The sequence below is a fragment of the Balearica regulorum genome, chromosome 2, assembly GCF_011004875.1.
Source record: "Balearica regulorum gibbericeps isolate bBalReg1 chromosome 2, bBalReg1.pri, whole genome shotgun sequence".
NCBI lineage: Eukaryota > Metazoa > Chordata > Aves > Gruiformes > Gruidae > Balearica > Balearica regulorum.
Genome location: NC_046185.1, coordinates 119,399,821 through 119,414,529, shown reverse-complemented (window position 1 = coordinate 119,414,529; position 14,709 = coordinate 119,399,821). Strand labels below are relative to the sequence as shown.

The window sequence follows — 14,709 nt, the reverse complement described above, 5'->3', positions numbered from 1 at the left end:
TTTCCTTTTCATCTTCTTATTGGGACCTGCTGATGGCTTCTCTATGCTTGATTACATCTCTAGGCCAGACAGAAATAAGGGCCCTGAATCTTGCCTTGTCTTCATTCAGGATGGTGTGTGTCAGCAGGGCACTAGTGACAGATGAAGCTTTTGCTTTCCTCTCTGCAGGCTCTGAAATACCACCCATCCACTTACAGGAGCCAGAAAAGGGTGTGGATATTTCACTGTGACCTCCCTCCATAGTGTATCTACGCCAAGAAACGTAAAGAAGCTGATTCTCTTAACAGGACTACAGGTCCCAAAGATCCTTAAATACGTAAACCAAGACCAATCATTATACTGCAGAAATCACTTTGTATAATGACAGAATTAGGAAGAAATGCACGTGCCTTTTTTCTGGACAGGTCTCAATTTGTTTATTTGTAGATGCACTGAAGTTGTCCAAATAAAACAGCAAAATTATCTACATAAATCACCTTAGGTGCTATGCATAAACAACACTTACTGCAAGGAATAATAATAAAAAAAACCCCAAACCAACATACCAAAACCAATATAGAGATGAGACAGAAAGGTCAGCTGTTGGTTATTGTTTTTGGTATATAATCTTACTTCCAGGTCTAGTTCTTTAACAAAGATTATAGCAGATATATTTTTTTCTTTGTATGTTGTGTAATCAAACTGGTTTAGACATCTCCAATAATGAAGATGTTGCTACTATTATTATAAAGTCATATAAAAGTAGGTGAGCAGCTGTAGCCTAACAAACACACAGCTGAACAAAGGAAACTGCTGACAAGCTGCAATCTTGTTTTAATGTAAATTCTCATGTGTTCACATCATATTTTAATTGTACACAACAATAAATAAGCTTCTGTGACTAGCAATTTCTCATAAATGGGCTAATGCTAATTATCCCTCTATTTTCAACCACATGGTTTTAGTGAAAAGATTAATGTCAGAAAAATAACACAAAAATAATGAGCTTTGCAAGCCGTTTGAGTGGCAGAAAATATTACAGTTTTCTTTATTTGATTTTTCTAGTATTATACGAAAGCTGTGACAACTCTCTCATAAGACATCTCAATATTTCAAGCATTAGATCTAGCAATGTATTAATTATGTAAGAAATATATAACTTGTTTCCCTAGATTTTTCATCAGGATTGTTGTACTGGTGAGCTGAAAGCCAGAGTGTGCAACTCCAGCACCATCACTGAATTTAAGGGCTGGTCTTTCTTACATTTGGAAATATGCCATTAAGCATGGGCAACAGGTTTCCCTTCTATTCTGTCCTTTGTTCTACAGCTAGCATCAGGAAATGTTTGTTTGGTCTGAAATAATTTGTACTAGTCTGACAAAGTTATTTTAACTCTGACTAATGATAAGATACAGCATCTAAAAGAATGACCGTCCAGGGAATGATTAAGAAGAAAGGGCCTTTTGAGCCACTCAAGTGATAAAAACTTGCTGCTTTTCATTTTCACTCTTTTTGTCTGATTAATCCTTCTAGTTACAGGTCTTAGGCTTCCAGTCAAAATTAAGACTGTACTAAGAACCGTATAAACATACAGCTTGAGGCGCTGAGGTGATGCTTGCATTACGTGGTGGCCCCTAGACCAGACATACATACTTTCTACACTGCAAGCATGGCGTCAGGTCCAGCTGGAGCACGGCCCCTTACTGCGTGGAGGAACCAGCTTGCTTCAGCACGCGTGGGTTAGCGTGTTTGCACCGGCTGCCTTGCAGAGCAATAGGGTTGATGGAAGACTGGGCGGCGCAGAGACTACTGCACCTATAGCTGCTTTATCAGTGTGGTACCAACAGTTGCCCAGCTGTTTCATGTAGCTTGGCTGATTTTCTGTTTAAAACATAAACACTCTTTTTGCTTTCTTTTAAACAAGTATTAAAAAAAATAGTGTTTGCATCTCACATGATGTTAAGCATGATATCGCTAAATATGATAGTATTGAATCTTTTGGATGAAGGTTCAAGTAAGGTTGCCAGAACTTCTCTATTCTCACCAATAATGTGATTGTGGCTAGAAAAACATCCCTAGAAGACTTCATCCAATTATGACACTAGAATACGTGGTGGTTTTGGTGGCTTTTTGCTTTATTTCTCTCTCCCTAGAGTCTTCCTGAATGCACACAATTTCACCGGAGCACATTCCCCACGATGCACATTATAACACAGAAGTCCAGCTCTGATCCAGCTTCTTTGCAGAGGAGTGGGAAAGGCATCCCTGTCCATCAGAGGGGAGAGGAAGAGAAAGGTACATGAGGAGTGCAACCACCTCCAATCTCTTTCCTTCCTCTCCGTTGGAACAGAGAGGATGCAAGCTGAACCCCTGTGAGTTGTGTGGGGAGATGGATCAAAACAGCGCGGAGGGGATGGGCTGTACAGAGAAGGGCACAGGATTCACATCACACTAGAATCAGTATGTTCAGTAGTCTCAAAACCGAAAGCGTTTCATATTATTTAGGAATTACACATATTCATAACTGCAGTGCTACCATGGTATCGAGATACTGTTCACCACTGCTTTATATTTCCCACCTGTAATTGTTATTTCTCTCTCACACACAGGTGTTCAGCAGTAGTCAATGCTGCTCCTTTCATATTCCAATCCGCATCCTGCCACTGTCCTCTGCACCTTGCCTTACTCCCAGATGTCCCAGAGTCATTAAATCCCTGTCAGAGTGATTACATTTGCATTCTACTTTCTCATCCAAGTTCAACTAAAGGTATCATCATTTTTTAAGTTCTTGAAGTATTCTACAAGGTATTAGGCAAGAGTTGAATAAAACAATCTTGGCAGGTTGATGTTTGGCTGCTATTATTTTCAAGTAGAGCTGGACAAATTCAATTTGCCTCATTTCAAAGCTATTTGAACTTTGTGGGTCAAAAGCTTGATTACATCATTACTAGGTTCATCTCCCATTTAAACAGTTTGTTAAAAGGCGAGTGGGGAGAAAGACACAGATACAAGCTTTGAAAACAAAAAGCCTACCGGTGCAAGCTTTGCTTTTAGGAAGGCTGTCAGGTTTCCCACAGAGTTTAGTCTCATATCACAGCATCCTATTTCACTACATTTCATTTTCTTGAAAAATAAAACTGAAAAAACTTAAATTCAAATGGAATTTAAATTGTTAAACCAAAATACTTAGTATCCTATAGAATTTCTGCTCTCCAGTCACTTCTCTGGTCTTTTCTTTCAATCCTTTTGTAAGAGAAATGTATGTTTTTTTTTTTCTTAGGACTTAAAGTACCTAATGATTTGGGATGCTAAACCAGAGAAACTTTTTGTAGGCCTGATATTCAGGAAAGTGATTACTACTTTCAGGAAATTAGACACCTTTTGGAATCTCTGCAACTAAATTTGGAAAATTATGGTATTTCAAACCTTAGTAATTTTAGAAACTTTTAGCCATTATGTAGATGGAAATACTAAAAAAATAAGAGAAGTTATAATTCAATGAGAAAATCTGAAAGGATTACAGAACAGTATATAAGCCTAATAGGTGCACACACACAAGCATACAGCAGTATGCTAATGTAATTATGTACTCTTGAGATCATAAATAGTTATGCAAAATTACAGCATGAAGCTGCAAGAAGGGGAAGAGAATCTTGTGGAAACCTGCAGTGGTCAAAATGTAAGATGAGAGTAGACATTTTAACATTCTTGCTCCTCCAGATTTCAACATCAATTCCCACAAAGCTTTCAGCTGCATTTTAAAGAAAAAAAAAAAAAGTAAGTTTCGGGAAAAATCAGGAGCATCAGGTTCAGGAGAGAAGAATCAAAAACATATAAGTAGAGGTGGAAATATAGAATAAAAAAGACACATCGAGAAAAGGATCCTAAAAAATATAATGGCAATACAGAGACTAGAAGAATTTATAAAATCATTCGTTATTAAATAATATCACCTTCAAAATGTAATATATACTCCATCTTGGAACTACAATTACATGAATAAATTGCATGAGCATCTCTCTGATATCATCAGAGCTCCTCAGTGGAGCAACAGTCCACTCGAGCAATCCTGAGGGCATATTATTTAAATCTTTCAACGACAGCTGTAATTTGCTTTTCAGCAATAAGAATTTTCCTCACCAAGCTAAAAGAAATATTGCTATATTAGCAGAGCCAGGGCCACACATATCTGATTGATATATGGGGCACAAATTATTCTTAATCATCTTATAGTTATAGACTTTGAAAATAAATATTGTGTGCCATTACGTGAATATACCCCCATTTATATTGCAAATATATAAACTGTAATCATGGTTTAAAAAGACAAAAGGGGGCCCTGATCTTTATAAACAATGATTCCTTTTATGCTTTATGTAAACATATTATTTTATCAAGTATGCTAAATATTACCTTTTATAGTATTTATATACTGGTAGTACTTTGAAGAAAAGTAGCAGTATGAGGATGTGTTAATATACTCACTTCCATGGGAATTATTCAATTGTAAAAGATTAACTTGGTTTTGCTTTTTAACTCTAATCTGCTTTGTCTAGACGTTTGCTCTAATGAGAATAAGCAACACACAGCTACTCACTGAGGGGTCTTAGTTAAAATTTTAGGGCTGACTAAATACTGCTTTACCAGTAAGCTCTGCAGAGCTTTTCCTGCTCCAGAACTCAAGAGCCTGGGCCCCAGGCTCCCTTGGGAAATCCTGCCTTTATCTCTCCCAAAGCCCACCACACGGAAAACCTCTGCCTGGGGGACAGGTAGAGCACCCTGCGCCAGCACTTCCCTGGAAACACTGGCCTCTTGCATGAAAAGCCCCAATGGAAGCATACAGTTAGAATGAGCACAAGGTATTCTACCTCAATTACTTCTTTTCTTCAGTGACGAAATATGGGACAATAGCAAATTACAGTTACAAAAAAAATTGTGATTTGTTTAAATTATTAGTCTGGTGGACCCCACCGTGTAGTATACTAACCTCACATCACTTATATATACCTCACATCGTGTATATAGAGCGGAGTTTTATACAAGCATTTTGTTTAGCACAGGTAGGGGCAGGTTTTGATATCAATTATCTTTTTCTGATGCAATTCTAATATGCAATAAGTCTATTCATTACAATTACCAAGGATTTACAGCATAAATCCTTTACATATTCCCTTTAAAAAACGAATTTTAAATCATTGGAGCTATTTGATACTATAAAATTACATGCATCTGTTGATCCACTTCTAAATGAACACTACATAGTTCTAGAAGTACTCTTTTAAGGATTTAGGTAATCATCTGCTTTTGACAAGACTAAGGATTGTGAGTCAACTTCATTGCTCTTAAAATGCCCCCTGAAATGTCTAAAAAAGCAAGCTGTATAAGCAGCGTAGAGCTGGTATGCAAATTATGAGATATTCTTATGCCGCATCATATGAACTCATCAACTAGGCATTGCATCGCAGAGAAAGCATCTGCCGTGTGAAATTTAGGACAGTAATTCACAGCCCATAGAACACTGCATCACCACAAATTACATTTGTTATAAATTTATAATGATGTTCATATAAAAACATTACATTTTAATAGTTTAAAGAAGTGACAGCACTGGGCACTTTATAAATGTTTAACTAGTAGAGTCTTCATAATTTAAAATGTGGAGGTTTCATCGCTGAAGATGCTGGATTGAATCACTGCTTGAACTTGGGAGGAGGGAGTCATTTAAAGGAGAAATCTACTGAAAGTCTACCCTCAATGCACACAAATGTTATTTTAAAACATAACTTTGTTTCAGAACACTAACATGAATCACAGACTCATCTGTGCAGCACCACGTTCATAAAGCCCAGATACCGTTGTTATTGCTGGGGATTAGTATGTGAGCATGGGCCCTCTGTTGGGGAACTTTAAAAGTATGCACTTATTGTTAATGAATACGTCAATCAACCATTAGATGCATGAGATATCCAGGGAAAAAAGTTAAAGTGTTTTCTTTCACTGCATGTATGTTTTGAGTGATGTGTATAAAATAATTTTCATCTTTGATCTTTCCAACAATCTCTAACTCCTTAAACACTGCCTTCCTTGTGCTTCATATAGGCATATTGCTTGGTCTCGTTATCACGACCAGCATACTTCTGTTGTATCTATGTCTCATTTTTACTCTACCATTTCCATTTGACAGACAACCCATACCTGAAATGTCCTATTAGTCTATTTGTCTCCTTTGCCTAATTCATGTGCCTCAGAGTCCCACATCCTCACAGCCTGATGGCCAAGGACTGTCTCCCTCTACAATACACCCCTTTAAGCACTCCATCTGTATTCCCTGTGCATCTGCATCCACACACTGGTTATTAAATCAAGCTCTGTGTAACCTGCAGATTTGCTCATGGCAAGATTTTTGAAAACACCGGCTTCTCAGTGGTGCTCCAGCCTTATAAGATGAAGAGGGTAAGGATCTAGACAAAGTGAAAGATAGCTAATGTTTGTCAGATGTCATATGAAAGTGCAGAACTTGAAATATATTAAAAAAAATAATCAATAGATAGAAACATTGGCAAGGAAAATAAGGGAGCACTGAGGATTAATGAAGAGGATATGCCAAGACCTTTTACTCTGACTGTCCACTACGAGGTGATTTAGAAGTCAAAGGAAGGACCACTCCTTTCCAGTAAGGAATCTAACTCCTACATTAGATTTCCTCCTGGTACATGGTAGTTATAATTTTATTTACATGCTGAAATGTAATGGACTATTTCACCCTCAGTAAACTTGTGGAAATACCAGATGAAGGACAGTGTGCTCTCTTTGATATGGAGAAAGAACTACACAGTTACAGTAAAAACACGGACAGCAAATTAGTCATTGCAGAGGTATAAATGCATAAAACAAAACAGAACCTCTAGATTAAGATAACCATGGATATTCCAGACATATCACCAGCTGCAAAAAGGTGGGAACTAAATCACATCAAAAGTTGGAAGTCCCAGTAAATATTTCCTTAATCAAAAGCTTCCAAGCTATAAAAACTCCTATATATCCCCAAAATTGGTAAGTTAATTGCATAAAAAATTCCTTGTCATATGACTTTACGCATCGCTACTTAATGTTCTGATTTTACCGGAGGTTATGTGAAACCTAGTATTTTTAATAGAACAGGCTTGCAGAGTCCAGTGATCAGCTGATAAAAATCTCTACTTAGATCCAACTAAAATAAAAATTTAATTCTCACAGTTATTAAGAATTTCTTGACACTTTGAGTTAAGAATACCTCAAGCCACATACAAAAAGAAAATAAATTGTGTTCACGGTTACACATACACAGGGATATAAACTATACCGCAAAGCGAATTTAGAGCAAGCATAGTCAGAGAAGTACAAAATTCACACAGCAGAAGAGGATTCTGATGCAGCCAGAAATCAGTGATCCTATAAGCCTGGACAATCTTATCGAGTTTTAAATATTTGCCTTTTCGATGAGAAGAAATAAGCAGAACATTCCTGTACCATCTAGTGCCTTTGGTCAAAAAATAGCGAAGTTTTCTGTGATCTGGTATCAGCCACAGAACTTCTGGACAGGATCAAAAGTGACAAGATAGGGGAAGATAAGAATTCCAGGGACTGCATCGGTGACTGAGACTTACCCATGGATACTTGTTCTGTTTAATTTCATAAGACAGAAGGATAAGTACTAGAAAAAAAACCCATCGGTATACAAATTCAGAATGCTGCACTTAAGAATTTTGGCAACTGAAAGAAGGATATTGTAAAATTCAAAGAGGTAAACGAAGATGAAGGCTAATAAGAAACAGAAAAGACCTATTAAAATTCTTTCAGTGCCTCTTAACCAAGAGTGTAAATCTAAATACTAAAATATTCTTCCATCTCCTCCAGCAGAAACCTCAGGATGCAAATGCCAAGAAAAGATAAAGTCAAGGACAGTGCTAATTCTTCTCAGCATCCTGAAAACTCTCTATGACTTACACAAAGTATAAATGAGCCTGAATTTAGCCCTTCACAAGCTACATAAACCAGGCGCACAGGTCAAACATGCACATGCCTCTAAGGTGAAACAGTATCTAACTATTCCAGATGAAAAATGAAAATTCTTATCAGACACATACAGTGAAAATTTGTGTCCTGGATTTCAATACACAGAATGTAATTAGTCAAGTTAAAATTAACCATGTATAGTACTATAAAGAATGCCATGGGATCTCGAATGATAATCAACTACAGCATCCCTCTCAGATCTGGATGTCCTAAGTGTTACTAGGCATACAAATAACATTGTCATACAATACTGTAAAAAAAGCGCGCTCTTTGAAAAGCTATGTTATTCTTAATATCAAGTAAGTAATTATAAATGAAATAATCCATATTTTAGGACTTGGTATTGCTCACAGAATGTCTGAGAGCAAATTGTGATGTTATTAAGTTTTGACTACTCAAAAATCACACACTCTCATTGACTGTTTTCCTTCTTAGTGCTACTGAAAATGCTTTACTAAGCTTAAAAAAAAAAAAAATCTTCCAGCAGGGTTTAACAATGAAAGTACAGTATTTCGTTTCCATGAGAATTTGGTAGAGCCCATATGATGCTACAAACTGAAAACAAAGTTCAAAATACAGCTTAAGTGAGATTTTAAAAAAAAAAATAATTCCAAATTACTCAGAATTGAGCCAATGTTGATTAATTTCTGTTCAGTAAACAACAAAGTACAGCAAAGGGGCTGTGCCACAAGAAAACTACACCTGCCAAATGCTGAATTGCTTTAAATTAAGCTATACTAGCTCTATTTAAATCAATGTTTAATTGTTGCTTAAATTGTATTAGAGTAGTTGTGATTAGTTGCATTCATCTTCTGAGTAGTTTAAACTAGCTTTTCTTAACTCTTCACTGTAAACTCAATATATTGCTTCTTGAACAAAGGGAATGGCCTGGCCCAGCGACTCCGATTCGCAAACATCCCTACCGACTGCTAATATTCATCAGGGACATTGTAACCTTTTTTTTTTTTTTTAAACTGCAGGTGCTGGAGGCCTCCCCGTCTCTCATCTCTGGGGACTCTCTCCAATTTCATTAAAACCCTAAAACAAAGGCCTGTTTGAGTGTGGAAACAGAGGGAGCTTCCCTGCATGGCGGGAACGGTGGAGAGGCATTATCCTTCCCATGTATTTGCTTCAAAGCGTTTTGAGAAACCTGTCCTGTTTATGGTCTGTATAATGTAATCTTAATGCTGATTAGCTCTTTTTTCTTGGGGGGATCTTAAGTTGTGTTTAATGAAATGCTCTGTCCTGCCCAAGGACATTGTTCTATTAGACTGAGACTAAAGCTGGTCTATAAAGAAGGTATGCCGGCTTGGTAAAAATAAGAGATTAATACTAATGGATAGAAATTGGTCATGTAAGAGTCACACGGATTTTTAAAAAAGATGTGTAATTTAAGGAAAACATATATAACTACATGTGCATTTATAGTGACTATACATGCCAGCTACCCCCAAATGACTACTGTATTCACAGTCTAACAAGTATCTCTGCTATAAAGTTATTCCTTAGGGCAATGGAATATTATGGATTACCTTAGTAATTAATGAAATTAATTAAAGGCACACTTAAAAGATTCCGATTAGGAGAAAGATGCATAAGAAGTTTTTCTCCAGCTAACTGAAATTATTTGAGTGCTGTGCTCTCTTGGCTGGAGATACACCAACAGGTTCCCACAGCTCTGTAAGACGCTGGGAAAGCAGATTCCGCTGGGAATTGCCGCACAAGCACCTCCTTGTGGCGCTGAATCTGTAAAAGGGATGCTAACTGAAAAACCTCTTGGGATTTTGCTTCACCTTCTTTGAGGCAAGCTCCCTGTAGACATACTTGTGGGAATCTACTGAGGAGCAAATCTCTAGCAAGAAGCTTGACTTACAGAGGGACTGCAGAACCGCTGCCCTAAAGCAAACATTGGTGCTACTCGGACTGCATATCTCTTCAAGCTCTAAATGTCTTTCCTCATAATGCATGATCAGTGATTAATATAATGAGGACCTAATCTGGGAACTACCACAGTAAAAATATATACAGATATTTTAATATACAAACACAGAGCTGTCAACTCAAAACATGTGAACTCAGCACATGTCTGTATAGAACGCAGGATGATATGGTTACTAATCTACATGACTTGAATGATATTTCAGACATAGTGACCAATGGTTCCCCTGGCTTTGGTTCACTGGAAACAGGATAATAAATCTGCCTGCAGGTACCTGGTGATGCCTTAGCTGTGGCCCAAACTGGCAGGGAGAGCAAATTAGTGTTCAACCATCCTACAGTGAAATTAATGAAAGTTATGGACCTTTGCAACAGCTCAAGTATTGTCATGCTAGCCTTAACATCTTTGCTACACAGCCTAATACGATTTGAGAAATCCTTACATGTAACCCCCACAGGGTATCTGACATGCAGGTGACATCCTAAACATCTTAGCTGCTCACAAATAAAGGATGAACAACTTTTTGACAGTTAAAATAGGCAAATTAGTGAACATTAGGTTCTAGAAAGATGATCAGAAGAAAAAGTGTGATTTAGGTAGAATTCAAATGTACTTTCTGACAAGTACTTAACGTAAAAGTCACAGAACAAAAGTTCACTCTCCACAGTGAGTGCAGAATTGCCTGTTAAAGCCTGACGCTTATTCATTTTTCTCAGAGGAATTTTTCCTTATTACTAGATGGAATAAAATGAGTCTTCTCTTGTTTGAAAGTACACAGCTGTAATCCCACAGTGATTACGTGTCCGGTGGAGATATTGGTTAGTGCTATAAAAATTCTGGTGATAATCACTTGCCTTTACATTACATACTAGATGGTAAATTGAGATGGCAGGTAGATTTTTTTTTTTCTCTGGGGAAAAAAGAAATTAAAAACCTCTCAGTAAAGCAGGCAAAAATTGAACTATTTGGTTCCCAAATGAAAATTTCTTCCACTTTGGAAAGAAATACTTTAATCTAGATGATTTACTGAACTGTAATAAGATGCAGTATATCTTCAATTGAGTGCACCTTCAGCAATTTTGCCAACGACACCAAGCTGTGTGGTGCAGTTGACACACTGGAGGGCAGGGATGCCATCCAGAGGGCAGGCTTGACAGGCTGGAGAGGTGGGCCCCTGCAAACTGCATGAGGGTCAACAAGGCCAAGTGCAAAGTCCTGCATGTGGGTCAGCGCAATCCCAAGCACAACTACAGGCTGAGCGGAGAATACAGTGAGAGTAGCCCTGAGGAGAAGGACTTGGGGGTGTTGGTGGACAAGAAGTTCAACAGGAGCCAGCAGTGTGCGTTTGCAGCCCAGAAAGCCAACTATATCCTGAGCTGCATCAAAGGAAGCGTGACCAGCAGGTTGAGGGAGGGGATTCTCCCCCTCTACTCTGCTCTCGTGAGGCCCCACCTGGAGTACTGTGTCCAGCCCTGGGGGTCCCAGTACAAGAAAGACATAGATCTGTTGGAGTGAGTCCAGAGGGGGACCACAGAGATGATCAGAGGGCTGGAGCACCTCTCCTATGAGGACAGGCTGAGAGAGTTGGGGTTGTTCAGCCTGGAGAAAAGAAGGCTCTGGGGAGACCTTGTAGCAGCTTTCCAGTACCTAAAGGGTGCCTACCAAGAAAGCTGGAGAGGGACTGTTTACAAGTGATAAGACAATGGGTAATGGCTTTAAACTGAAGGAGGGCAGATTTAGGTTAGATATTAGGAAGAAATTCTTCACTGTGAGGGTGGTGAGGCAGTGGAACAGGTTGCCCAGAGAGGTTGTGGATGCCCCAGTCACTGGAAGTGTTCAAGGCCAGGTTGGATGGGGCTTTGGGCAACATGGTCTAGTGGAGGGTGTCCCTGCCCATGGCAGGGGACTTGGAACTAGATGATCTTTGAGGTCGCTTCCAATCCAAACCATTCTATGATTCTACGATTTACAGAAGAGAGGAAGTGACAAGATAGCGATTTCCATAAAGGGTGGCAGGAGAGGCTCCCAGCACCAAAGAATGGGACAAGATCATTCCTCTGGCATCACTGATCTGTTACACAAACGCTGCTTAAAAAGTGAAAGAACATCTGAATAGCAGTATTGTCTAACCCAAGATGAAGCCACCAGAACAAGTTAAGTAAAAGGGCTGAAGAGAAAAAAACCCAAATCCACAAAACTCTATTTCTTTAATTCAGAAATTTTGTTCAGTTTCTGTCCATTACATCAATACTAGTGAGAGAACATTCTTGAAAAAGACTGGTTAACCTGGGCCTGACAGAGCCAAAAGCTTTGAAAGCTAAGAGGCGATTATAAAAAAGTCAGAAAGATGACAGTCAATGCTGCTTCTTCAAAGCTTATAAATGATCCTTACTTACATAGTTATGAAAGTTAGCTCAAAGCATATTTTTTCTAGTTTTCACTCCCAATGATTTCTTTTTACAGCAAAATAAAGCCTGTTAAAAGGGCTGTTCATGGCGATTCCATTAATAAGTCTGTAGGAAGGTATTTTTTTCCCCCCAATCTGGCCTATATCTTTATTTCTGTTTAATAAATGAATACAACAAATTGTATTTGCAATACAAAAAATCAGTGAAGAAAGTGTTGCAAGAAGTTTATATTGCCCAGCAGTCAATTTGCTGGTCAAAGTTGACAATGAAAAATGACTTTAAAGAAAAAAAATCCCACCAAAAACCCCTTCAAACAAACCACCAACTTTGTCCAAAAAAACCCCCTCCAGCCACTGGAGATAAAACTTAATGAACACTATTAAATTAAAACAAAACTAGAAATAAGTTTCCATTTCATCAGGGTAAATTCACCTTGCACATTAACAAATTCTGTGACATGCTTTAAATTGAAGACTGAAACAGAGACATCTGTCTCCATTAGCTCACTGGAGTCATATGAAACACTTGGACAGAAATTAACTAGTCATGCTGCTACGCCTTTTCCTTATTTCCATAAATACATGTTATAAGGGCAGCTGTAGCATAAACATACTGAATTCTTTCTGTATATTCCTGTCTTATAATACCTGTGCCTGTAACAACAAAGTTAATGTGACCACAGATTGGAAAGATGCTCTGTACAAGCACTGATTGGCAGGAATGGAAATTGGTGCACTTAATGATCCCTCTATTAAAATATTGCTCAGTAATTTAAAAAAAAAGAAAAAAGAAAAAAGAAAAAAGAAAAAAGAAAAAAGAAAAAAGAAAAAAGAAAAAAGAAAAAAGAAAAAAGAAAAAACAAACAAAAAAGAACAACACTGCTCTAGGCTTCAAAATCCAGCGTGAACAGCTGATGTGGGCTGAATACTTCTTAAATAGATATGATTATATTTCAATGTCTTTTGTGATTATGACAATTTTGACAAGATAATCATCTCCTCTGAACAGGACTTTTTAAGGTTTAGAGAAATAATGTAAGATTTATTAAATAATCTGTCAAGTTATCTATGAACCCTGCTTTCAAAAGAAATCCTATGATCTCATTATAATAATTACAGAAAATCTATGCCTGACATTATAAATAACAAGTACCAGTATCACTGGTATACAAAGGAGAGAACTAAAAGTACAGGAACTTGCAAGATTCAAAAGGTGATAGCATAGCTTTATTCTCTTAACATAATCAACAGAAGTTTCTATGTTAAATATCCTGCACGCTAGGTCAACTTTCGAACCACTGTCTTCAAAATAGAGGAAAGGAAACAAGTCTGTAGCTATGCTAAAATCAAATTTTATATATATATATAAAACAGCCTTATTTCTCTTTCCTTCCCTCAAACTTTGTTGCCTCTTTTATTGCTTTTGGACAGTTCTACGCAGCACAACAATTACACAGAAAGAGAAGCACAGGTACAAGCAAAAGTCAATAGGAAGTGTCTTAAAAAATAAAAAAATCTTTGCTAGAATTCTCTCTTCAGGAAAAGCTTGAGAAAATAAAGGAGTGAAACCTGAGATAATGTCAAGAATGAGAGAAATTATGAATTTTAAACACAATTTCCATTTTAATTTTATATATTCGTGCTTCTTTTACAGAGACATGAAATAGAGATGAGGAAAACTAGGAAGAAGGGTATGGTGTTTACTTTCCTGTTAGGTAAATACAGCAGGCAGGAGAAAGAGGACAGGAACAGCTCTGAAAGCTCTGCAAAAAAGATTGCTTCCTCTTAACTCCTTAAGTAGATCGACTCCTGCTGCCATTGATTATGGCCTTACTCTAGTAGCACTTTCAAAATTCAAGTGTCGTCTTTCTCTTACACTGGGGAAGATACCCTCTCTTCATTGTAGACTCCTGCTCTTGTAAAGAGTGAAGTCATCAACCAACGCAAGGTGACAATTCAGGCAAAGCTTCTTATCAAGACACTTCAAGATAAACAACATACTATTATCTGAGACAATGCTACAGATACAGAAGGTTTTCCACCTAACCTACTTGAAAGACACAACACTGCTGTCATGCCACCATGTCAGAGCATGACAGAATTGAAACCCCTACCCATCAGTAACATCACCAGACTAAGCCCCCTGCACGATTCGCAGTGATTGGCATTCTACATCACAACCACTTCACAGCAGAAGTGGTCCCTATCGCTTGGTGCGAACGAGGAGTCAACAGTCTACGCACAAACCTATTTCAAGTACAATATGGCATTTTATTTACCATGAAATCAAGCACTGTGTTTCTGAACAGCTATTTAATGCTACAAGGTT

At 37.8% G+C, this 14,709-nt stretch overlaps 2 protein-coding genes across 4 annotated transcripts in view; one reads left to right on the top strand and one right to left on the bottom strand.

The window, feature by feature from the left end:
* TRAK1 (trafficking kinesin protein 1) overlaps window positions 1–14,709 on the top strand; it is a 440,848-nt gene that overhangs the window by 78,786 nt on the left and 347,353 nt on the right. The gene's annotated exons all lie outside the window — the stretch shown is intronic.
* Window positions 1–14,709, bottom strand: part of ULK4 (unc-51 like kinase 4) — a 257,733-nt gene that overhangs the window by 41,180 nt on the left and 201,844 nt on the right. The window lies entirely within an intron of this gene.